This window comes from Micromys minutus (genome assembly GCF_963924665.1).
Source record: "Micromys minutus genome assembly, chromosome: 33".
NCBI lineage: Eukaryota > Metazoa > Chordata > Mammalia > Rodentia > Muridae > Micromys > Micromys minutus.
The window spans coordinates 7435020-7462221 of record NC_137968.1 but is presented as its reverse complement, the minus strand read 5'-3'; the positions used below and the strand labels follow the sequence as shown (position 1 = coordinate 7462221).

The window sequence follows — 27202 nt, the reverse complement described above, 5'->3', positions numbered from 1 at the left end:
TGGTCCTTGCCACGTGGAGCCCCAGCTCCTCAGGCCTTGTCCTGTGTCTGCATTCCACTTCCGCATCGTTCCCAGAAGAGGCTTGGCCTCCCCCATTGGCTTCTGGACGTCTGTTTTTTTTTTTTTTTTTTTTTTTTTCTAAAGGGAGATGGCTCAGGAGTGGGTAATGAGGAGACAGAATATCTGTGTTTGAGGGGTTGGGGAGACAGTGGAGGGATAGGAAACGTGAACTCTGGTCAGGATCTGTTGTATGAAAGAAGAGTGTATTTTCAAAAACAGAGGAAACATATTTAATTTGGCAAAACAACAACTTTAAGTCCTGTTTATTTTCTTTTTTTTCCTCTGAAAAGAAGTGTTTATTTGCAACAGACAGAAAACGTTTCAGAAAACCACAACATGTAGACAAGAACTAATCACTGAGTACCAGATCCAATGGATACATCTCCCAAAAAAAAAAAAACCTGTTTATTTTCAACATTAAAATACGCTGCTAAAATCTTGCATTTCACCCACTAAAGTAAATTTCCACATCTGACTATAAAACTGTAACACAAACAAGGGTTTATAATATCATGACCCTTTTCATACTGTATTTTATTTAAAAGGACACATTTAAATTAAATTAAATAATTAATAATTTTAAAGGGGGATCTATTTACTAAGGTTAGAAATATTGAAATTTTTTTCAATTCAAAGATATTCTATATTTTACCTCCTTAGGCGACATTTTACAGCATAACCCTATAACAATAATAATAAAAGATGGTAATTTTCAAAAATGAGTGTTTTATAACATATTGTATATATGTCTTACAACATACATACATAAAGAGAAAGAATGTTAAATATAATGTTTCATAATATATATATATATGTAGTTTTATTGAATATGACCATGATTTATAGTCTTTTAACTGAAACTTCTTTTACTCATCACAAGACAAGACCCTTGAGCATGTAGGCTACATGCTGGTGGGACTATGACAAGTGTGTGCACATTCCTGACTGAAGAATGCTGTGGTATGTTCAGGAATATGGAGCACGCAAGACTGGAAGGATGTGAGATGTGGGAAAACATTCAGAGGACATTAACGCAGATGCTCATTAATGTAAGGCAGCATCTGCAGCTGCCGAGGGATCGAAATATACCTCCGATAAAAATAGTTGGACGAATTATAGTTGAGAAAAGCTGTGCTCTGAGAGGGCAAAACACTATGTATGAGACAAACCAGAGCCAATTAGGAGCACTGACAAAATGAAAAAGGGGAGACTGCATCATGCTATTTAGAACTGTTTGGCCAGTGTGTTTGTAGTTGTAGTTTTTAATTGACCAGAAACAAGGACAGTTACAGCAAGAATAAAATTCCCTGAGGATCTTTTTAAAAGAAGAATTTAAAATGTTGACACCTTAACATATGTACACGATGTACTTTGATCCCCCCCATCTGTACCCCTCTCTTGTCTTACCCCAGCTCATATTGTCCCACTTCTTACAAAGGTAGACATTGAACTCGGTTTATTAAGAGAGCCAAGTATAGGAGCTCATGCTTCGGGCTTGGTTTGAAGGCATTTTGATTTATTCATTCATTCGTTTGTTTGTTTGTTTGTACATTTGGGAATAAAACTTGCAAAGAAGCTCAGTTTGTCCTTGACCTCTTGATCTTCCTGCCTCCCACGGGCTTGGACTACAAGAAGTTACTAGCAAGGACAGGACTTAAAGGTACAAGCTAGTATCAAAGACTAGTTTGTCACTGAGTAGCTGTATGCCTGAAAGTCTCCTTTCTAATCCAACTCTTTTTTTTTTTTTGTAGAACACAGACAACAATAATGCCTGTGTATGCCACCCACACAGTGTGAGAACTGCATTTCCCAGAATTCCCTTCCCTCTACGGATTTGGATTATTTTTGTTTAAGATCACTCTAGTCAGTCTTACACTTTGGATATATTACACTGGGACAAAAGGTTTCCTAGGTAACTCTGCCATATATCCAGGCTTAAAACAATCTGAAAATTGGTCCATTCCTATAATCCTAGAGCTGGAAGTACTAAGCTGAGACGATCATTAGTTCAAAGCCAGCCTAAGCAACATAGAAAAATCTCAACTCCAAATGATAATGATGATGATGATGATGATGATGATGATGATGATGATGATGATGATGATATTTTAAAAGCATGCAAGTGAAGAAAAAGCTAATGGCAGAGAGAATGTGGGCTACTCCTAAAGTGGTCACTTCAGCCAGCAACCCAACGTTTTCATAAATGAAAGGAAATAGTAGGATAGTCTTCATGTGGAAATAGAAACTCTACAATGGAAAACAAGTGGAAATGAAATCTAATCCTATAGAGCAGGAACTTTACAGAAACATGAGTTCTAAACAGACACCTGTACAAAGGGGACGGTGTATGAGGAAGACATGGGTCAGGATGACGGTTCACAAACCACAGCATCCCAGACCACCATCCAATCCCTACATGCGAGGAGAGAGGACCAGAAAAAGCCCCTTCACTGTCTTAGAGGGACCACGTCCTACTCTTACCTTAATCCTGACCTTCCTGCCTCCAGACCATATGACAATAAATCACTCCTGCTTAGGTCACCTCATTGCCCGGACACTGTCACAGCAGTGTTAGCAGACAAGACCAAGACTCACGTGGACATCTAATTCATAAAGACATGTCAGCACGTTAAAGATATGTTTCCTGATGGGATACTATTAACTACTCAAAGGTAACTGTTGACTTCGGAGCAAGATGAAGGGAAAAAGTTATTCAATGTGTTTGCCCTCGGCCTTTAACCCCAGCACTTGGGAGATAGGTGGCCGCATCTCAGACACTAAGGTTACCCGGGTCGATGGGGTGAGTTCCAAGACAGACAGAGTTATACAGAGTACGACTGTCCTGAAAAAAAAAGAAGCAAAACCAAACAAAAAAGTCAAAAACAACAAAAGCAAGCAAGCAAACAAAAAACACATTTCCCTCAGTGATGGGGGATGGGAGTACAGATCTACTTTAAAGCCGTGCTTCCAATACTAATACTTACAACTTCTCATGTAGAATAATATCCATAATGATATAGAAAACAAGACAACAATAAAAATGTCTTCCAGGCAGCATGTCTGTAAAACCCTAACTTACCGATTAAAGCGGTTTGTAGCACAAAAATCGTCATAACAATGGCTGGTTAGTCGAAGCCTCTCCCACACTGGAAAGTGATGAGTCTCGCTGTGTTTCATGATCTATTTTTGTTATTTGTAAATATGTCTATGTGGACGGGTGGTTGGGATGTAATAGTGAATGAGTGTGCTTCCAGAGGACAAAGGCGTCGGGTTCCATTGGGTCTTGGTGACAGCTGTGAGCCAACCATGGGTGCTGGGAAATAAACTTAGGTCCTCAGGTCCTCCGTGAGGACAGTATGCACTCTTAGCTGCTGAGCCAGCCCTCCAGCCTGACTCTTTACATTCTATTAAGAGCATGAAGTGCATGAAGATGTTTGTGCTGAACTTATACTTTGGAGCCATGACTAATAGTAAAGGCGCATACCAAACCACTGCCTTCCATCCATCAGCTATGAAGGACGGTTAGAGGTCAATTCTTAGCCATATGAGCTATGAGACTATCCCAAGGAGGAATTCTTCTTAAGGAGGTGGACAAATGGATTGTATTGGAAAAGGAGGATGTTTTCCACAAGGTTAAAAAAAAAAAAAAGGAAGTTCTTTTGGACAGTGCTTATGACCTTTGGGTTTTTGCCATTAATAGCTAAGGATCTCATGGATTTATTTATAAGTAAATATTAAATGAAGGTAAAAAACATATTTGTAATCTTAAAGGAGTGGCAAGTATTTTTCAAAAGAATAACTTCCCTTTTATTGAAAATAGATTCTTTTTTTCATACACTATGTCCCAACCACAGTTTCCCATCCATCCACCCCTCCCCGCACCTTCCCACCTCTCCTCTCTCTTGGATCCATTCACTAACTCTTTGGAAAAAGATCAGGCCTCCAACAGTCAAAAGGCAAAGAGGACAAAACAAGGTTCATATCCAGGCTGGATACGGCAACTCAATAGGAGGTAAAGAGTTTAAGAGCACACCAAAGAGTCAGGGGGCGGGGCAAAGAGTCAGGGGGTGGGGCAGCTCTCACTGATAGGATTCCAAAACAGCTGTAACATATGTGCAGAGGACCTGGAGAAAAGAAACCCATGCAGGCTTCATGATTGCTATTCCAGTCTCCGTAAGCCCATGTGAGCCCCGCTCTGTGAGCCTATGTGCGCCCTGTTTAGTTGATGCCAGACATGTTCTGGTATCGACATCCCCTCTGACTCCTACAATCTTCCCTCTCCCTCTTTTGTGAGTTATCCCAGCATCCAAAGAAAAGGGACCCAATGGAGACCCAGTGCAGACTTTCTGTAATGTCTATCTTTGGGCCTCTGCATCTGCTCCTAACTACTGCTGGAGGAAGTCTTTGGCAAGACAACTGGACAAAACACCAAGTACAATAAAATACATCAGGAACCATTTTTCTTTTTTCTTTTCTTTTCTTTTCTCCTCTTTGTCCTTTTCCTTCTCCCCCTCCTTCTCCCTCTTCTTCTTATTTTGCCAGCTATGATTTGTTCTACTTTAGGTTTCTGGGCTATTTAGTTTTAGATTCCTGGCTGTCCAGATAGTGTAGTGCATGAGCTCTTTTTCAAGGCATAAGCTTCAAGTTAACCAAACAGTCACTGGCCGATTCCACAAATGATGTGCTACCATGGCATCAGCATGGTTTGCAGTCAAGACAGATGGTAGGTAGAAAATTTCGTGGCTGGGTTGGTGTTCAGGTATCTCTTTCCATAGGATATTTAGTTTTTTTTATAAGGGAGCCAGAAATACACAACTGGAAGAAAGAAAGCATCTTGAACAAATAGTGCTGGTCAAGCTGGATGTCTGAATATTGAAGGATGAAAATAGATCGATATTTATCATCCTGAACAAAATCCAAGTTCAAAACTAGACATAAGGAACCTGAGAGAAGAGAAGATGGGAATAGCTCCGAATGCACTGGCACAGGAGACAACGTTCCAATGTCAACAGCCATAGCACAGGCACTAAAGATCAAAACCCAATCAATAGATACACATGAAATGGAAAAGCTCCTTTAAGAAGAGGGCACCACCCATCAGAACAATGGCAGTCAATGGAATGGAAAAATATGTTTATCAAGACCAGTAGAGGTCTAATGTTCAAGCTGTGTAATGAATTCAATAAACTACATACTAAAAACCAAATAATTCTAGCCCAAATGAGGATGCCTCAGTTCCGCATGAGAGGGAGAAGAAAGCATCACAGGAGTTGTGGTAGGGAGGGCCTGGGGTGTCAAAGGGGACATAGAGGGGAAGGGGAGAATGTGATCAGATATTTGGTGGTGGGGGGAGGGAAACAAGACTGAAGTCCTGAGGGCCAGCAGAAAGAACGGAAACAGGCAACAATACAAAGGCGGTAGGGGAACCCTCTAGAATGTACCAGAGACCTAGGAGATGAGAGACTCTCAAGATTCAAAGAGAGAGACCTTAGATGAAATGCCCTACAGTGGGGAGAGGAAACTTTTAGAGCTCACCTCCAGCAGAAAAACAGGACACCTAGTGAGAGATTGGGGTTGCTGTCCCATACTCTGACTGATAATTGTTCCTATCTAAAAGAACTACAGGGACAAAAATGGAGAAGAGCCTGAGTAAAAGGAGGCCCAGTGACAGGCCCAAAAGGGGATCCAGCTCAAGGGGAGGCCCCAAGGTCTGACACCATTGCTGAGGCTATGGACTGCTCACCAAAAGGGACCTACCATGACATTCCTCTGAAAGACCTAACAAGCAGCGGAAAGAGTCCGATGCAGATATTTACACACAAACAACAGAAGCTGCTGACCACTGTGGTTGAATTAAGGGAAAGCTAGAAAAAGCAAAGGAAGAGGAAGAAGAGGAGGAGGGGAAGGAAGAGAAAGAGGACCCTGTAGGAGGACCACCAGTCTCAACTAATCTGGACTCCTGAGATTTCTCAGACACTGGACCATCAACCAGGCAGCATACAGCAGCTGATATGTGGCTCCCAACACATATACAGCAGAGGACTTCCAGGTCTGGTTTCAGTCAGAGAAGATGCACCCACCCCTCAAGATACTTGAGGCGAGGTCTGGTGGGGTAAGGGTTGGGGGGGGTAGAAGGTTGGGGACATCTTTGTGGAGATGGGGAAGGAGGTATGGGGTGTGGAACAGTCAGAGGGTGGACCAGGATGGCGATAAAATATGGACTCTAAAAAAAAATTAAATAAAAAAATGATGGGGACAGATTTAAACAGAGAATTCTCAATAGAGAAATCTCAAATGGCTGAGGAATGCTAACAGAAATGTTCAATGTCCTTCGTCATCAGGAAATGGCTAAGATCGATAATACAAGTGACAGCTCATGCTGGTGAGGATATGGAACAAGGGAAAAATGTCGCCGTTCCTCGTGGGAGTGAAAACTTGCATAGCCACTGTGATAATCAATATGGCTTTCTTCGGAATATTGGAAATTGATCTAGGTAAAGACCTAGCTATTCCATTCTTGGGCGTATACGCAAGGGACACTCCATCCTGCCACAAGGACACTTACTCAAGTACGCTTATTGTGGATTTATCCATAAACAAACTACATGTCCCTCAACTGAAAACTAGATATAGAAATTGTGGCACATTTACATAATGGAGTATTACTCAGATGTTTAAAAGATGACATCATGAAAATTTCAGATATGAATACATATGTATCCATATGTATTCAACCAAAAAAAAAAAAAAAAAAAAAAAAAAACAACCTAAGTGAGTTAACTAAGACCCAGAAAGACAAATATGATACGTATTCACTTATAAGTGGATATTAGCTATCAAGTAATGATAATCAAGTTACAAGCCACAGACCCAAAGAGGTTATGTAAAGTGGAGAGTTCTAGGGGGAAAGCAGGGAGAGGGAAACAGAATAGATTCTGTGGGTGGATGAGAAGTAGGTGGGGCCTGGAGCAGAAGGGATATGGGCTCAGGTGCGGGAAGCAAGGAGGGAAAGAGTGTGGAGAGAGATGGTTGGAATTGGGGAACATCTGGGTGATGGTGGAAATCTAGAGCAGTGGAAATCCTAGATCCTATGCCTGTGACTCTGGTGAGGACACCCAGTATGAACTGGCCTTCTCTGCAGCCAGGCAAGGTTCCCAGGGTTGGGACTGTGATGCACTCAGTTGAGTTAGCCAAGGAGATTTCACGGAGATCCTAAACAACCCAGGCTGATGCTAGAACAGACAACTGACAGCAGAGCCCCATTGCTGATGACAACTTCCACACGGCTCACTGAATGCAGGGGGCCAATCTGCCGTGGGCTTGGAGCCTCACCTCCATGTTCAAAAGGATATCTTCTTTTCCTATGACCTATGAGACCATTCCCACGGGCCTCTACCTAATGTCATCTTGTAAATGTAGCTCTGTGAGATGAAAAGAGTTTCCTGTAGAAATCCCAGAAGATACACTCCGTATCTGCAAGTTTTCAGTAACGAACCATTAGAAAGAATGGGCAGTCTGTTAATTTCATGCACTATGTTAGCTGTCTTCTTTAACACTGACGTTTTACAGTGATGCTCCAAGGATTTCTACCCAACTGCTACTGCAGCATTGGAGCATCATTCTGAGCTATTCATCTGAGGCACAGCACTGAAACGCCTTCCTGTATCTTTAAAGCTCCTCTTGACTAGCTTCTATGCTGCAACTTGGACCCATTCTCAGTCCCTAACTCTAGCCTTTCCATAGGAGCTGTGCACTTAGTGTCCATAATTCTCGCTGCTTGGTAACGGAAGTAGCTTCACAACTATCGCTCCTTTTCTGTTTTCTTCTCGAAGCATCTAAATTTCATATCACTTCTCAAAATGTCTGTTCTCCAGTCCTCTGCACGGTCACCACAATGAGACTCAGGGTATCCAAATCTTCTCTCTCCAGCCTTATCTTACCATTTCTCTCCACTGCCATGCCCCCAGCTAAGCTTGCAATCGCGGTATCCCAAAAAAAAAAAACACCCCGTGTCCTTCCATGAATGCCATCTTTGTTACACTACCTGTCTCCCTTCAAGCCTACCACCCTCTTTCACTTAGGGTTATGATAGGAGGATACTCAGATCAAGGAAATGAAGAGTTAGAGAAATATGACAGAAACACTAATTCTATTACAACACATCTAGAATTAATGGTATTGACACAACAGAAATGATTGTCAATAATTAATGTCAATACATTAATGGTATTGATACAATAGTAATACCAATTTGGACAATCTTTAACTGTTTAAGCTTTACTGTTCTTGAAAATGATGAGGTTTGGGGGTTGTATTTTTCATCCTTCCTTTTTTTTTTTTTTTTTTCAAGTACCAAATTATTTTACAGGACTGCATTTTCTTTGGCCAGCTGTCTAACTTGGTGACAAAAGAGATGACTTCTATGGTAAAACTGTCTTATTAAATTAATGAATATAAGACCTTGTTCCTGCTCCCTCAAGTTTTCTTCTTACAGGAAAACAGAGTTTTAGATTGAAAGCAAGCCTTGTAGTCCAACTTCCAAGTAAGAGAGGAACCTCTAAATGAACATCTCTTTGTAAGTGTGGTTGCCTTAACAAAGACCTTGTTTGCAATGCCATCTTAAATAGACATAGATACATGCCAGAGAATATTCTAGATATATCCATTTTCCCACTGCCACTCCTTGCTTAAAAGATGTAACGCTAAAGGCCAGACCTGCAGAAAGCAGCCTTTGCAGACAGACTTGGTTGACTGTGCCTGGCGAAGCCCAGTATACTGACAAGGTCTAGCAGAAAACAAGTTTTTGAAATTGCCCTTTGTGTGTTCCAAGGTTCTAGCATACCAGAAGGTAGTTTTGAAGGAGAACGCCATGATGTTAACTGACCTGACCTGCATTACCCACACTGTAGGTACACCATATGTAACAAACTCCAAAAGAAGCCCAACTATCCTTGCAAACCACAGAATTAGAGGGCCAGCCATAGGCCAAGTTATATGTATATATGTATATGTGTATGTGTATGTGTATATATACATATATACATATATACATATATACATATATACATATATACATATATACATACATACATACATATATACATATATACATATATACATATATACATATATACATATATACATATATACATATATACATATATACATATATACATATACATATATACATATATACATATATACATATATACATATATACACATATACACATATACACATATACATATATACACATATACACATATACACATATATACATATACACATATACCTATATACACATATACACATATACATATATACACATATACACATATACACATATACACATATACACATATATACATATATACATATACACATATACATATATACACATGTACATATATACACATATACACATATACATATATACACATATACATATATACACATATACACATATACACATATACACAAATATACATATACACATATACACATATACAGATATACACATATACATATATACATACATACATATATACATACATACATATATACATACATACATATATACATATATACATACACATATACACATATACATACATACATACATATATACATATATACACATATACACACATACACACATACATATATACATATATACATACATATATACATACATACACATATACACATATACATATATACATATATACATGTGTGTGAATGATTACCCCCCTTCCCTCTTTATTTTTAAAAAGAAAATACAATTATTCACTCCCCAGACTGGCACGTGTATGAAGTATGATTAAATGTAAAATCTCTGAAGCACTGCTCATCGTTTTTGCACATTTAATAAATACTAGTTACACTTATAGATGGTGCATTTTTAGATTCATGTAAGGTGAACATATTTACTGAAAGGCAGCTTTTACAACATATATTAAATAAAATATGAGTCCACTAGGCCCTAAGTCAAAAAGGAAGGACAGTAAGACCACAAAAGCCTTCGACAATTCTTAATGCTCAGACAACTGGAAAGTGTTCATTTCTACAGTAAAAGGAACAGGAGCAGACCAGAGTAAGGGCCTCCCCTGCCTTAGAATGCACTGCATAGAGATCCTCCTCTTACAGCCGATTAGGCCATTCTTTCCCAATGCCTTGACAATTTCTGCAGAATTTAACCCCCTTGCTGGTCTGCATCCTGATCACTGTCCTCTTACAAAGTGCTGCCTCTGAGGACATGCCAAGTCCTTTATCATTAAGGCCAAGAACTTGGTCTCTTCATCTTCCTCATGGTGCCATCCCAGGAAAGTGAAATAACCTCTGAGCACCTATTTTTTTTTAAAGAATTATTTATTTATTATATATGAGTCCACTGTAGCTGTCTGTCTTCAGACACACCAGAAGAAGGCATCAGATCTCATTACAGATGGTTGCGAGCCACCATGTGGTTGCTGGGATTTGAACTCAGGACCTCAGGAAGAGCAGCCAGTGCTCTAACCACTGAGCCATCCCTCCAGGCCTGTATACCTGCTTTTAACATCTGTGACATAGAAAGTAAGTAAAGAACGTTGACTAGATGCCATGAATACCCAATATTATTAGTGCTAGTGCGTTTTCCCCAGGTTCCAAATGTTTGCAGTGCCAACACTTTTTAAATCAAGCGTACCCTTGGGGTGCAGTCCTAATTAAATGTACTTATAGACAGAATACATTTCACCATTCTCTTTAATAATCTTATAATAAAATTAGATGTGAGTGTCATCCTGTCAATGTGAGTCCACTATGGTAGCTGGAAAGTGACATCTTCTCCTTGCTCTGGTTCAAAGCCTTTACTAAAAGGACCCATTTAACAAGTACAAGAGCTCACTGTCCTATAAATGTGTATTGACTTTAAGGATAAATAAAATCTTGCTGAGGCTGTATTCCCATTCTCTCTCACTTTGTAGTTTTATGGGTACATTATCCTAAATGCCTCATGATAAAAGACTTCTGCTGAGAGACAGCATGATTTGATATGTGTGATTCAACTGTTTAGATCCTTAAGGTAAATTGCATAAATAACATATAATTCGTATGTATCGGTATTGAAAACCCAATTACATTATTATCTCTCCTACAAAGTGTTCCAGTCTTGACAACCTTTTCTTTTGCCCCAAAGTGCATATTCAATAAATACTAAACTTCTTGCCTTTACACAGAGAAATAACAGTTTGCTTCTTTGGTTTTATCAAGCACAACACATACGAAATAATGCAGAGGTGTGTGTGTGTGTGTGTGTGTGTGTGTGTGCTATCAATTTCTTCATAATGCAGCGTTTCATGTAGCAGAGGCACACATCTGGTTTATAAGCCATGCCTCATTTTAATGTAATTTTGTAGCTGTCTGGAGGCTGTGACACATGTCATCAATAAACACACTTCCAGCTTAACACAGCATGGCTTATTAACGGTGCTGAATACGAACTGAGATGTCCGGACATGAGCGACGTTGACTATGTAGAAAGCATGGGAATTTTACAGAGAGAATTCTGAGAGTGCCTTTCACGCTATAACCTAATTACTGTTGTGATCAACACTTGCCCTTGCCTCCTCATAGGAACAGCTCAAAGGATAGCAGCTGGCTTCCTAACCATGTACTTGTAACAATGTGAAAATGTGATTCCCATTAAGGCAGACACCTTAAAATAAAATGAACAAGCTTTCCAACACAACGGGCATCAGTCTTTCTCCACAGTCACGTCTTTAAGGCATGGTTACACCTTCTCCCATGCAGACCTTGTCTCTCTACAGTTACCATGGACAAGCACAAACCAAAAGAGGGACTTCAGCTAGCAGAGGTTCAGACTATTTTCTGCCACATACTTAAGGGAGATATTTATCCTTTGTTACCTCTCAAGCAAGGCAGTGATAACTCAACTTCCCGGGTAGTACTATGTTACCATATACCTAACTCAGAACACAGCACAGAAAATACTTTCCCAGTCACCCTAAGCCCCCATTCACCCCAACCCCCAAAATTTAAAAAGTGTCCATAGTTCCAAGTCTTGAATGGGACCATTCAGAAGATGGATGTGTATCAACCTCAGGTAGACTCGGATGAGGAGGTCAGAGTGTATAACACTCAGGGTGGCTCACAGCGAGATTGTGGTCAAGATCTGAACAAGAGAAAGCACAGTGTTTCTCAGATCTGGGACTGGGACCACCGACCTCACAGTTCTAGATTAAAGGTACATGAAGGCTTCCATAATCCAGAAAGAAAAACTGACTAGAAATTCTATTTGAGGGATGTCTGTGTGATTGAGGAAATTGGCAATGAGATAATAGGACTTTATAGAATTAAAGCTATTTCAAAACTCAGAAAACTATAACCTCTAAAAAATATCCTTGAACATGATTTAGTAAACAAAACAATTCATCCTCGGCTAACCTAAAGATCTATGAAAATCTGGAGGGAAACTTGTATTCATTTTTTAATTGTGGTTTTAAAACCAGGCAAAAGTATCTAAGAGAAGTGACTTGACCAAGAAACCGGCCAGTTACCAATGAGGTTAGGCTCAGTAATAGGTCTATGGGTTCAGTGTGTGAGTGAAAAGCCTGATTTCTGTTGATACATTGAAATCATTGCAAAAGTAAAATGTCATCCATGAGTCACAGATGTGGAGAGAGATGCTTGAGAGAAGCCCACCACGTGGAAAAAGATGCTGTGGATTCATTAAATTTCCTTCATCTAAAAGATGGACGCTGTTACTGACTTCCCATACCTACATGCCATGTTATAGGTACATACCACAGAGATACTGCCCTATAACTGGTATTTGGTGAAAATTAATTAAAATCTCTCCACAAACTGAAGAATGTCCTGTAAAAATACAACAATGTAATGTATTATCCAAAATGAGGGAGATTGTTTTCTTTGTCTTTTCCTTTCTTAAATTTTTTCCTGAGACAGGGTCTCTCTGACGGCCCTGGAACTTACTTTGTAGAACAGGCTGGACTCGATAAGTTTAAGCTGAGATCTGCGGGCTTCTGCCTCCTGAGTGCTGGGGTTAAAGGTGTGTGTTACCACCCCCTGGCTAAGGAAGAATTCTTATCCATGGAATTAGTGAGGATTTGGCAGAAACTTCAGGTATGAGAATTATAAAAAGGCATGTGATAAGGTCAAAAACCTCATTCCAACCAACAGGTCCATACGAGCAATAATAAAGTTACAACATTTCGTGGACACATCTAAGGATGGTTGAGGGGTATCCATGGTTGCAATGGGGCTGTGCCTTTGAGTTTTGTCTTTGAAGACCTGTGGAGATCCTGTTCTAATTGCTCCTTTATAGTCAGTCTACTGTTCCCGATACAGTATGTCATCTGCATTTCCTCTAGCATGTTCCTTCCCATGATCCCACCCACTTCAGTTTCCCTTCCTGCTCATTCCAACTAATTGAGCACAAGCCACACTGCAGGTTGTTAACTGCCTCACTTCTCGGGGAGGCCATTACACTCCTAGCAACCTTATGCTAGAGTAAATATCTCCAGCATCATCAGTCACCGATTCCTCACGTAGACACTTCATCGTTAACACTTAGTTCTCCGAGTGTGTGGGACCTTACCAGAATTTCTTTATGCACTCTTCCCGTTAAAACTTTACAATGACTTTTTCCAACACATTCAGGAAAAAAAAAAACCTCCTAAATTAAACACCCCACATATACAGTTGGTGTTGGGTTGAGTTAATAATGACCATTGTTACACCATTGGCTATGAGGGAAAGAAAACGATAGTTTTTAGCCTGTGCTTAACTTTCTCATTTTCAAGAATTGTATTGGATACTTCAAAACTTTAGCTAAAAGCATTATTGTGAAAACACATGTCTGATGCATATCTGCATCTGAAATGTACAAAGAAGTTTTAAAGTTTAATACTGAATAAAAATCTATCTAAAACAGACAAACAGTAACAGCATGTCTTGGCATTCACCACCAAGCAAAGAAAACAGTGTTCACCATCATCAGTGATCGGGGTGCACAAACCAAAGCCAAAGGAAGATAATACTCAGAATTAACTGAAAAAACAAAGAGACTGTGTTAATCCAAAAGAAGAAGACATTAATCCATATAGCAAGAGCTAGAAGCATCAATGATCCCCAAGAACTTCCAATAATGCAGCTATTTTGGAGAGAGGGAGGGGGGAGGGGGAAGGGGAGAGGGAGAGGGAGGGGGAGGGGGAGGGGGAGGGGAGGGGAAGAGGGAGAGGGAGAGGGAGAGGGAGGGGGAGAGGGAGGGGGAGGGGGAGGGGAAGAGGGAGAGGGAGAGGGAGAGGGAGAGGGAGAGGGAGGGAGAAGGAGAGGGAGAGCGAGAGGGAGGGAGAGAGAGAAACTATGTTACATGAAAACTAAACATAGAGTTTTCGTGTTACCTAGCAATTCCCACTGCAAGCCCAAGAGAAATGAAAAGATTGCTCAGGGGAAAAGCCCGAATGAAGGTTTACAGAAGTGTTATTTATTCTATCCCAATTGTGGAAACCGCCCAATGCCCACCAGTTGATGAGTGGACAAATGAAGCGTCATGTGTATTCAATGGAGGGTAGTATTTGAAAAGGACGGACCTCTTATATGGGACACAACACGGATTAACTGTAAAAGTTCAGGCCAAACAAAAGAACCTAGAAATAAATCATCTTCTATTCTATGACCTAATTTAATGTGAAATGTCCAGAAGAAGCAAATCCAGAGACGTAAGTTAGATCAGGGGCTCAGATCAGCTAATTAGGACCGTGGGAAGAGAAAACGTATTGTGACTAAGAACTGGGTAGTGGGACAGGAGAGATAGCTCAGTGGTTAGGGGCACTGGCTGTGTGCTAGCAGCAGATCTGAGCTCAACTCCCAGCACCCAGTCAGAATCTCACAGCCAAGTCCCAGGTCCAAGAGATCGCATGACCTCTTATTGGCTTCCTGACAGTACTAAAGATGCACATGTTACCCAGATACACACATGTAGTCAAAACACTCTCACACATAAATAATAAACATTTAATAGGCAATTAAAAAAGACTAATCTAAGGAAAGGAACTTCTTTTGCTGACAATGGAAATATTCTACTATTGATTTTGGTCACGGCTGAGAACTTTAAACGGAGTGAAAGTTTACACTCTCGTGGTTTAAATGGGTGGGATTCATGGACGGCTTGTGAGGTGCGTGTCAACAAAACTGTTTGTTTTAAAATCTACCTGAAAACAAGACTGGGCAGAAATATCCCCTAAAGAAACACATTTCCCAGTTAGAGCTTCAAATACCAAAAAAAAAAAAAAAAAAAAAAAAAAAGAAAAGAAAAAGAAAAAAAGAAAAACAAAACAAACAAACAAAAAAACAAAACAAAAAAAACTAACCCTCATTTTTAAAACAACTTTAAAACTGCCAGAGTTGGTCCAACATTTTCAGCGATTAGGTGCCAAGATTAACAGGAGAAAACAAGATGGTCTTATCCACCCCCGGCACACTCTTCCTGTCCAAACCTTAGAAAATCGGCTGAAACTGTTAGTTAATATTATTGCAGGGATCTTCCGAATATCAATTATGCCCGAAGTCATTATTTTTGGCAGTCATGCTATAAATCCTGACTCAAGAGAGATAATTTGGTACCATCTGTTCTCAAACTCGAACATTCGTCAGCATCACCTGGAGGTTTGACAGACTCCAGAGGGCTGGATGCCTCTGTCAGAATTCCCGCTGCAAGCAGGATTGGGAAGCTGATGCTAATTCAGCTGGCCCCAGGACTGAACTTCCGAGAACTTCTCACGGACGTTTACTAGTCTACTTAGCTTTCTCACAGACACACTTATGGACAATCTGCCCTGGTTGGTTCTAACACAATCGTAATAAAAAGCCAGGCCTGTCACATGAGTCCTGTGGTACCTTAGGTGTCCCAAGGAAATACTTGATAGGAAGGAAAACTATTGTATAAGACAGAATGTATTCCAACCACTGTGTGAAGGTTTAGGCTACTGTAGAGTTGGAAGGTCACGAAACAGCAGGGTATCTGTGAGTTAGAATGACACAGGAGAACTAAAAAAGATCAGTAAGGACCAGCTCCTTGGCTGTAGAGGGGCAATGATGTAGAACCTCTGGTGCATCCTCACATTCTATATCCAGGTCTTGAGCCGCGTTCTCCTCCGTGCATCCCGGTGATGCGGCAGCTCAGAGTACAGGTGCCCTGACAGGTCTATGTCTTCCAAAGTCCTAAGAGCCTCGCTGTGTGGACAAGATGAAAAAAAACTGAAAAAAAGCAAGAACTAAAAAGTGAATATAGCAGTCAACCTATGTTTGGCTTCCCCTATTGCTGTTTTGTAAGCATATAAAAAGCTAAGGACACTGATTGGAAAAGTAAGGATAAGAAATCATATAACTGCGAAGGAAGTAAAGGAAATACAATAAACAAAGTGGGAAAAAATGTGAAATATATTTTGGTCTAATGACTTTAGGTATTGAATTAACTCCATTAACAGAAAAGAAAAAAAAAAAATAACTCTAATTTAGAAGCCAGATAACTATAATCTCTCCCAAATATTTATACTTGAGATTAATATATGCATAGTAGCCACTTGGTAAATTTTTTGCACATTAAGTGTTTCACTAAAAAGCTTTAAGTACTAAAGTTAGGCAATACATTGCTTAAAAACTGCTTCTCAAATGTGTGGTAGTAATTTCCCTTTCTTTGTGATATATTCTACCACATTCATGTTCTATATAAAGTAATTTGGAACTCACTTCCTTAGACATAGCGCATACAATTTTAAGTAATATTAAGAAGAAGAAATTGGAGGTACAGATGTGGAGCTAGGGCAAGGCTGAACAGGCAATCATGAGAAAAGCTTAGAAGCAGAAAGCATAGCCTATAGGGTTCAAGGTTCAAAAATAAATTTGGAGGGGACTTAATTACTTTTGCTTTTATTCATTAGACCAATAATACTAATAAATCACTTCATTAAGTCATGCTTTTAACAATAAAAAGACAGAAAGGACATCATGGTAGTTAGAAAAAAAAAAGAATTAGCAACACAAGCCTACTATTACCTTTACTTTCCAGTTCTGGAACAGGACAAGTTAATGACTTGTCCAGTAGCTCAGACTTGGTCACAAAAGTCACACACAAGCATTGGAAACAGAGCTCATTCACTCCTTCAAGATGTTCCACGGTGTGAGGAAAATGCGTTGCCAACCTCAAGCAATATTGTTTGTATATGTTTGTCTTGTTTTCTTGACTATCTCAAAGAAACCACAGCTTTAGATCAACCTGGGAAAACATATCCAAACTTCCTTCATGGACAGTGTCAAGTGCTTGATACAGACCAAACTAGCAGCCAAATCATGTCACCTTCTGCTAAAAGAGTTTTCATGGCAAGAATCATCAACCCATGCTATGTGTCAATGTTGTCCTCCAGTGGCTGCCTGGGTTTTGGGGCTCTGGCCCTTTGTTAATGCAAAACACCTGTTGAACTCCTTTGCCAGGATTAAAGAGGCTGACCGCATCTGTCTTAAGTGATCTGATTTCTAATGTATTTTAAATGAGGCAGTAAGTATGATATCTCTGCTCACATGTGTTGTTAGCTATTGCTCAATGCTTGACTTCAATTGATAACGCTTATAACTTGTCAAATATAGCGAACACCTCTGCCTGATTTTCTTCAGGTGTTTAATAACTGGATTGGGGAAAAAACAGAAATACGTCAAGAAAACTCTCCCTTCAGAATTACTTTCTATTATCCATTATACGAGCGCCTAGAAGGAACAAATGTAATGAAAGTTTTTACAAAGCAATTGAATAAATTGATGCATTTTAAACTTTCCGTAGAAACATCATTACAGTCACTGTGAGGTAAAGAGATGGCTTTGAGTAAAATTATTAAAGGTACATTATGGGTTGGAAAAGGTCATCATAGTTTCTATGAACCTGATTCTATACAAATTCTGTGTCTGGGTATAATTTTATGATACAAAAAAAAAAAAAAAAAAAAAAAAAAAAAAAAAAAACCTCAGAGGGAAAAATGTCTAAATGAAAATGCACTCAGAGAGGTCACTTAGTTTGAATTTGAGTTCCTTTTGTCAAATTCATGAAAGCACTTCATGTCAGTCATCTAAAACCAAAGGGGGAGTTAGCCACATCAATTTTGAAAGTCTCTCCTGCAGGACTGACTGTTGGTTGCAGCACTGTCTCCCACAGGAGAAGCACAAGACTGAAAACTCATCTGGAACCCTGGTCACCACCCTCCACAGAATCTGCCAATCAAAAGCATAGTCAGGATTTCAGCTCTCAGCTCACCGCAGAAAGAGTCTTGTTGCTCATTGCTAGTAGGAACTCAGGGCCCAGTGGAGGCTGTTGCTTTGAGCAGCTTCTAAATAACCATCAGCGCCGAGGTAGCTAAGTCAAAGTCTAAAGGCAAGTCCCTTGTCTCAACTCACTAAGAAAAATGTATGCAGCCGAAGTATTAATTTCAGCAAACTTCTCAAATTATGGAAAATTAAAATATATTCAAACGCTTCAAACCCAGTTTAAAAAATTATGTTCCTTAATGCATAGAACTAACATTGACAAATTGAGCGGTATGGTGCTATAAATTAATTTTGACTCTAAACAGTGGACAGTGTCTAAACTACTACTAGAAGGACATGAATGCTCTCCAGGAAAGAAAATGTAATTATTTGAAGTAAAAAAAAAAAATTCACAAATGTTAATTAAGACTATAAAGCAGGAACAGGAAAGAAGCAGCTATGATTATCTGGAGATACTCAATAGACATCAAATTAAAAGGTGTGAAAAACTGGTCCACGATTCAGTCACTCCTTCTACAGGCAGCTTCCAACACACGGCAAATGAAAGAGGGCATGTGTCTGGTCTTATACAATCATTTTTCCCAGCTAAGTTCTGTTGAAGATATTTTTCAATGCACTGTCTCCAGCAAACCTCTGGGTAAAATTTGTTGCAGGTACCCATGAGACATTTCTTCCGTGATGGGAAGGATAAAACACTGACATCACTACTTTGGAATGGGGCCAATTTACACTAATTCCCAGTCCAACAGGAATCCCAGACCGTTATGTTCTAAACGAGAGAGATACCCAAGCACAGAGAACATCTAGATAGGCGAGAAGTGAAGGTTAAGACTGTTTCCAATGTTTGTTTTGCTGAATAAGGACACTAATAAATCCCAAATTCCACCTTTAAGTGCCATAAGCAAACCATATTTAGCACAACAAAGTATAAAATAGTAATATTATTAGAATAAATGTGACTTATTTCTCCTTAAGAAAGGGCACCTAGTGGTTTTATGCCCTCATTTTCCCTCAAACATGGTACCCCAGATGTATTGTATGATGTATCTTCAATGGAACCACACCCGCATTAAGCAATCGGTGGTCACAACACAACAAATTATTTCAACATTTCTGTTTATATCTTGAATTTAACTTTAGAGCTTTTTTGGGGGGGAGAAGGATTACAATTGGAATGCAAGTTGAACAGCAAGTAGTCTCAACTTCTACAATCTACATTTATGTGTCTACTATAAAAGTCTTTGATGCAAGCACTATGGTTTATAGATAAAATATCCTCATATTTTATCTCTAGTTATTCAGATGTGTGTGTGTGTGTATATATATATATGTGTGTGTGTGTGTGTCTGTGTGTGTATACATGTACATGTATATATATATGTGTGTGTGTGTGTGTGTCTGTGTGTGTATACATGTACATATATATATATATATGTATAGTTACATGCTTTTAAATTGACAATAATGAAAAACAGGCGATATCCTTACAGGGAATTTTAATTATTTCATTATTTACAGGCTGTTGTTATAGCTCATTAAGTATATTTTCTGAGTGTTTGTGTTGAAGGCACAGTATCCTTATCTTCATAAGGCAAGTCCTTTAGATTTGTAACTCACATCACCTCACGGCTGCCTGAAACTCTTGCCAGTACTAGCTTCCTCTGAGCCTGCGTCCTGTGTGACACTTCACTAGGCCTAGAGAGTGAGCAGGATCCAGTCACCTGTAACCTGCACACGCTTGACCCCAAGCTACCTTGCTGAGCTCACCTCACAGTGCTGCTGGCTTTCCTGGCTGCAGGCCACCTGCCTACTTGGTAGTCCCCGAGACACACCAGGGGCCTGTCATCATCCGGGCCTTTCCAATTCACATAATGTTTTCTGTTTACACTGGAAGAAGCCTTAGAGTCCGTGAGGGGAACATTTAATAATAATTCCACAATGCAACGTGGATAGCTGCAATACAGTCTGTGGCTGGAATGGCTCTCCTCTACATCCGATGTGAAACTTCACAGCTTCCTACTTAATGTTATCTCCTCCAAAGATCTTTTCTAACCAATCCCACCCTCCGGGGATAACTATATACTGTCATCTCTCTCTCTCTCTCTCTCTCTCTCTCTCTCTCTCTCTCTCTCTCTCTCTCTCTCTCTCTCTTTCTCTCTCTCTCTCTCTCTCTAGATATACATCATTGTCTCTTGGTAGTGCCTGTCTGTATATTCCTATTTGTCTTCACACTAGATGAGATTAAAGATTTCTCTTTCAGTCATCATTCTAACCACAGCATTAAAAAATTATACATTGGAGCCATTTAGCAAAACCTATTGAAATAAGTGTGTAATATTCCTAAGAAATACTATATTCTTTATATTAAAATAATACAATTTTAGTCTGAATAGCATTAAACTATACCTGGCCATCCCTTAAATTATTAGGAGTTATTTTTCAATTCCTATTTAGTCCTAAGCTCAATGGTCCTCAAGACTCATTACAACTTAAAAGTGGGACTTATACAAAGGAAACGTTAAGGGATGGAGTGACTGCTTTTAATGAATAGCCAGTGTTGTTGGGAAGTATGGGTTTCATTTCCTTTGTTGGTTAAGCTGAAACTGATATAAACCAAGTGAAGTCCCTTCACTATAAGACGGATGACACAACACACAAACATGAGACCCAGGAAAGGACCAAAACCACAGATGACAGTGTACTTCCTAGGAAGCCTGTTAACTTCATGCACTGATATAAAATCAGTGTTAAAACTTGACTGCCTAGCTTCTTTGATCATGCTGAAAAATACATACCACGGACTACATAGCCATTTTGACTGAAATCTACATCATCATTCATTTATTACTGTTTAAATCACGTTTCCCATTGCTCATGTCCCAAAAGCAGAGTTTCGCCTGTCAAACATTATGTGAAAGCTTCCACAGACTAATAAATATCAGCATTCTTGGTCACTAAACTTCTTTTTACAAGAGAATAAAGTATGATTTCTCTGAAATAAAGAGAAAACATATTTCAACACATGGTGTTGTATTTTTTTAACTAGACAGTACTGAAAAGCAAGATGATCTCTGGGACCTATCACCAATCCCCAGAAGGAACTTGGCTCGGATGCCTATGTATTTTCCTCCATATTAGTTGTGGGTTGATGATAATCAATCTCCTGCTCATAATGACCGTGACCCACTGAAAGTCTGCAATGGAAGGCTAGTCAGGTTTACAGAACTAGACTGTAGAAGGGAACAGAACTAATTACCGTCTGTAGGGATTGATCCTTGAACCTCACACTCATCCCAACAACACAAAACCAAAACCCTCAAAGAATACCATGACTCGCAAACACTTCTCTTCCTTGCAATATCTCAGGTGTAGCTGGCACTACTCTTAGTAATGAAGTAATAACTTTTTCTGGTCTGTGTATATCAGTGGAATGGAAGAGTCCCTAAATTTCTTTCATGCTGTCACACAAGTATTAGTTTTCATTTATTATTTGAGTTTTTTTCTTTTCTTAAAAATATTAGGTTAGGGTGGAAGCTTATTCAGGTGAAATTCATACAGAGACCAAACTATAAATAGCCTTGAATCTAGTCTGAAAGACAACCAAGAAACAATGGGAAAGAATGACAGAGGATAAAAATTTAAAGTACTTTAGCAAGTTAACGTTACAAGAAATGTAATTTGGGAGCAAAAGCAGTAATGGGGATGATGTGTACTAATTCTGACAGGCATTAGTAGTCTAGATTAGGGTGATGATAGTGAAATCTGGGGACAGTTCTAAGAAGAAACACTAGAATTAAACTGCTGTCTACAACCATCTTTAAAGTACTAGAGAGCAGGGCCCACGTCTGTCATTTCTATCACTCCTGTCTTCTCCAGGGTTTGACTAATAGCCAACACTCACAGCAAACATAATGAAGGAAAACCTAAGAAATGACTCAGAAGATAATCCTGGGTCACAGTAGCGTGGTGGCAGAATTGGAAATGCACACCCGCTGGTTTGTTTAATATTGGCTGTGTTGGATTTGGGATGCAGGATAAGAAAACGTTCATGTGTACCCAGTCAGCGTGTATCCAGTCACTGACTGGAAACACAGTCTAAGTCAGAAAAGAAAGTTCAACACACTAGAGAGGTATCTGGAAACTAGTAAGAGTGTAATTCACCAGTACTGTATAGTCTCTAAGGACCTTTTGCTTGGTAGCTATATGTTGTATTGTTATGACGAAAGAAACAACATCGGCTTTGTTGAAGAGATTTATTTATAGTTTCAGAGGTTAGAATTCCAAAATTGAGCAGCCATATAAGGCTTACCTCTGGTAAGGGTGGAATCTGTTATGTAATAATTGGGACAAAAGCTCGGAGGGAAATAGCCTGGTACAAAGGGGCCCAGTAAACATTTGGAGTAGTCTTGCTTTATAACAGCCTGAGAAAAATCATTTGTGGTAGATACAAAAAAATATTTAAGAGGGTTCCTATAAATGTTAAAGTGTCAAAAGCTATTTCTAAAAGCACATCGCTGAAGTTCAAAATAGTGAAGGACTCTGAAAATGTAGTGTATTCATCTGAAGAGCCAATTGTAAACCAAATTGGTAGTAATCATTTTAATAATAAAGAGATTTCAACTTGAAAAGCCATGTTATGAATGGAAAGGCATATTGAAATTTTACAGAAATCAAAATCGTGACTTTATTCCAGATCATGAGACTTTACCTCCAAGTGTTACATAATCTGGGGGGACTTGGTTCGTTTTGAGCTCTTGTTTTATCTGCTTTAGTGTTTTTCATTTTCTTCTTGTGGTTCTGCTAGTTTAGTTTCCCCTAGACCCAAGTACGCTTCTTGTGTTCAACTTAATTCCTAGTGACTATGGTCTCCACATTTTAGTGTCATTACCCTTAGCCCGAGGGTCTCCAAGTTTAGTCTAAAAGCAAGTTCACTCACCCAGCATCTTAACTACCCAACATGCACTTGGCATGATGGGAAATACTGGTGCTGTCTGACCATGCAGGCTTTCATTAATACAGAATTCTCATTGTTTTGGGTGAGAAATAATGGCTGTTTGTATAAAATCTTTCTCCTCTTTGTCTTCTACACCAGACTATAGACAATTCTGATGTTATTCTTTACTATAAAGCTATATTTAAAGATCACTTCTGAAATCATAACTGTATTCATCACCTTTGGCTCTAAACCTTTTCTCCAAAGAGAACTCAAGCTTCAATCTCTGTGCCACTATAAATGCGAATGTTGCCTCTGAGAGTTACGGAGAGTTGATATGAATAGAGAAAGCTGATATAAACACAACACAGAATGGCATGTACATACTACATGTAATGTTTACCTTAAAAATATATTATTCATATTATACACTTACATAGTGCAAATTAATCCAAAGTTGTTTTTATGTCCTATTTGAGTAAAATCGAATTTGTCCATAATAGCATTTTAAGCTATAAGCCTACTTAGGATATATAATTTATGTCTCATAAATGTAGTCAATGCATTAATTACTTCAATAATTCAAATGTTGTAAAATCTCCAGATACACATAATAGAAATTGTACTAGCTTCAAGATAAAATTCTTTTGGCCAACTAGAAATAAATGATATCTTAGACAATGAAAAGCATGGTGCTAAGATTTTATAGGAATTAAAGCAGGAGAAAGCGTTAGTTCACACAGGGAAGCAAACTACACTGAACGACTTACTGCCTCTTGAGGTAATTATATTTGAACCCTTGCCCCTCCCAGCATCAGATTTGTTTTACAGTAGTAACAAGTTGTTGGGGAAGAAAACCAGAAGACCACTGAAGAGCCAGCCTACCTGGGCGAAATAATTGCAGTACTGTCACAAAGTGTCAATGCAATGCCCCGTGATGTCACTTCCCACCCATCACATAAAGCAACAAGCATAAACCGGTTACGCAAACCAGACATGGCAGCTATCAGGTCAGTATGAGCATTTCACAGGCCAAACCTAAAATGTGAATATGTGCAGAAAATAATCGACCTCAGCATTTTAATAACTTGCTCTCTGTCACACAACTCATTTTTTATTTCTGCCTTATAACTGCGTTGTGATCTTCGGTCTTGGAACCACCATGCTGCCTTGTGTTTAGGGAACATGCAAGAGCTGTGTTGGAAGTGCTGAAAAGCTAGGCCTTTCCTCCCTAGTGAGAAAAATGAGCACCTATTTTGCTTTCCAAACCATTCTAGAAGTGCCCATTTAGAGAATGCATCACGCGAACTTGGGGGTAGCTGATGAAATTTCAGTCCTTTGGCTGATACATGAACACTATGAAAGAGAAATCTTTACCTCTACCATAACGCTCCCAACTGTGCTTAGCCTAAGATATAAAGGATGTTCAGTGCATCTGGCTAATTGGCTCCCGAACATTTGAATCCAGTGATCTCTTTGTCCCCATTGGCTGCCAGAAGCCAAGCAAATATTAATTATTCTTTTCAAGGTCTCACAACAGAGGCCAGACTTGCCTCAAACTTGGGGATCTGTCTGCTTAAGTCACCTGAATGCAGCGATTGCAAATTTGCACCACCATTCAGAGAGAGAGAGAGAGAGAGAGAGAGAGAGAGAGAAAGAGAGAGAGAGAGAGAGAGAGAGAGAGAGAGAGAGAGAGAGAGAGAGAGAGAGAGAGTTTTAAAAAATACTGAAGTGTATAGGCAGGTATCATAGTACAAAATGGCTGGGGGGGGTCATCATTTTTCAAAATCTCACATTCTGGCAAAATTAATGAATAGTCATCTTTCCCTACAAATACTAATCAACATCGATCAACAGAGCCACTGTCACATGAAAAACAAGATGACATGGGGGACTAAAGTCATAGATCCCGTGTAAGTAAAAAGACTACACGTACTAGTGGCGGGTCTCCAAGGGGTGGGGGGATTTGACAGCCATTCTCGATGACTCAGAGCGAGCTCTTCCTGTACTTATACTGGCCCTGCTTCCTTCCTTGTGTGTTTGTGTGAGGAAACGCTCTTAGAAACATGTCAGAGTCAGACAGCGCTTCAAGGTAGAGGCAGGGAAACCAGGAAGGAATACAAGGTCATCCTCGGCTGCAGAGAGAAACCTAAATCAGACCGAGCTATCCGAGACACTTTCTTTAAAAACGTAATCATGAAAAAGTCCCACTCTCTGTGTATTTTGTAATTTAAGGGGCTTACATTAGTTTGTAAAATCCAACCAAATGTCGAACCTTACCAACCGCATTGCTTTCCAACAGATGGGGAAATCACCAGCCTCCTCACTACCAGATTATCCACTCCCTGAGACGGTTATTTGAAAGATGAGTTCTAGTGTGTAGATTGAAGAAAGTGAAGACACCCATTCTGGTTAGAATCAGAAGCTGGATGTTGCAGAATTTGCTTGGGGTTAGGGGGTGCAAACAAAACAGGGATATAAAATTGCCCACCAAATGTTTTGGAGCAGGTAGCAATCAGACCTATGAAATCAGTGTTCTATTACTTAGTGGCTTTACCATGTTGGGCAAGTCCCTTAGTATCCAAGTGCCTCACTGTTCCCATTCAAAACTATGCAAATCGACTACCTGAGAAAGTGCCAATTGCAAGTTAGTATTTGGAGATTCTCCCACCTTGCCTGGTGCAGAGCAGAGGCAACGCAGGCCTTTGCTCGCGATAATGCTCACTAATGCTAACGAAAATCAGGCATTTTAACTGCCGGGTGGATATAACTATCCAACATTATAAAATGCAAACCATGGGAACTGATAGGAACTGGGAAGGAGGCTGTGTGCTTCTGGGAGGAACTCACTGGCCTGGCCTCACACCATCTCATTTGAGCTGCAGACAGAACTCTTCTTTCTGCTTGTTTAGAGCTTCCTGCGTCTCCTGTTAATTGTGTCTGCTGCCAAAGACATTTCCTTTCCAGAGATCTTAACCAGAAGTTGCCACCTGCTCATGAATGTCTGCAATCGATCCTGAGCATGTCTCCATTTTATCCTAAGCAGCAGCACCTCAGCCATTGTCTTCAGCTGATGAATATGAGCAGAGCAGAAAGACTCGTGAAACACCTGTTTTTATCTCCATGGAGATCTTAAAGTCAATTCCCACTGCTCTCCTCTATTACTAAAAATCTGGAAGCATTATAATGCCTAATGCATTTGAGAATTGTGTGTGTGTGTGTGTGTGTGTGTGTAAAACAAGTGTCATACATGTATATGACTACTTGTGATAAAAAAAAAAGATCTTTTAATCCATGTGAATAAGAAATTCTCTTGGACTAGCTATTTGAAATTAAGATTATTGGTTAGATAGTTTTAGAAATGAAGTGTATCTTAACTTACATTTCCTTAGTTGCTATGTTAGTGTGGGAACTGGGGGTCAATGCTCCACTCATAAACATGCATTGCATTGAGCCTTTACTGTTAAAATCAAGAAACGGTTATTAAGGTTGAATACAATATTACGGGAATTAGGCAAAAATGCACACAGAATAACATTCACTTTGAAAGTTTATTTAACTGTTTATTTATGTTTATTTTATTGTGTTAATTTAGTATGTGTGTACGTATGTTAACCTCCTAAAACATACATGTTCATGCGACAGGACAACTTGCAGGATTTTATCTTCCACTGTATACATTCTGGGGACCAAATGCAGGTCATCAGATAGCAGACACCTGTGACATCTCACCAGCCCTGTTATGAGTTTTCACTGTGAACTCAGTACTAAAATTAACAAGAAAAACAGGCAGAAGAGGGTCTTTCAAAAGTACAACTTGGAAGAACCATAAAACATATTAGGGAGATTACAAGCTGGTACAACCGTTCTGGAAAT

The 27202-nt window shown here is 39.5% G+C and overlaps 1 protein-coding gene across 2 annotated transcripts in view; it reads right to left on the bottom strand.

Annotated features, from left to right (window-relative positions):
• The window catches only part of OXR1 (oxidation resistance 1), a 385387-nt gene that overhangs the window by 277991 nt on the left and 80194 nt on the right, over positions 1–27202 (bottom strand). The gene's annotated exons all lie outside the window — the stretch shown is intronic.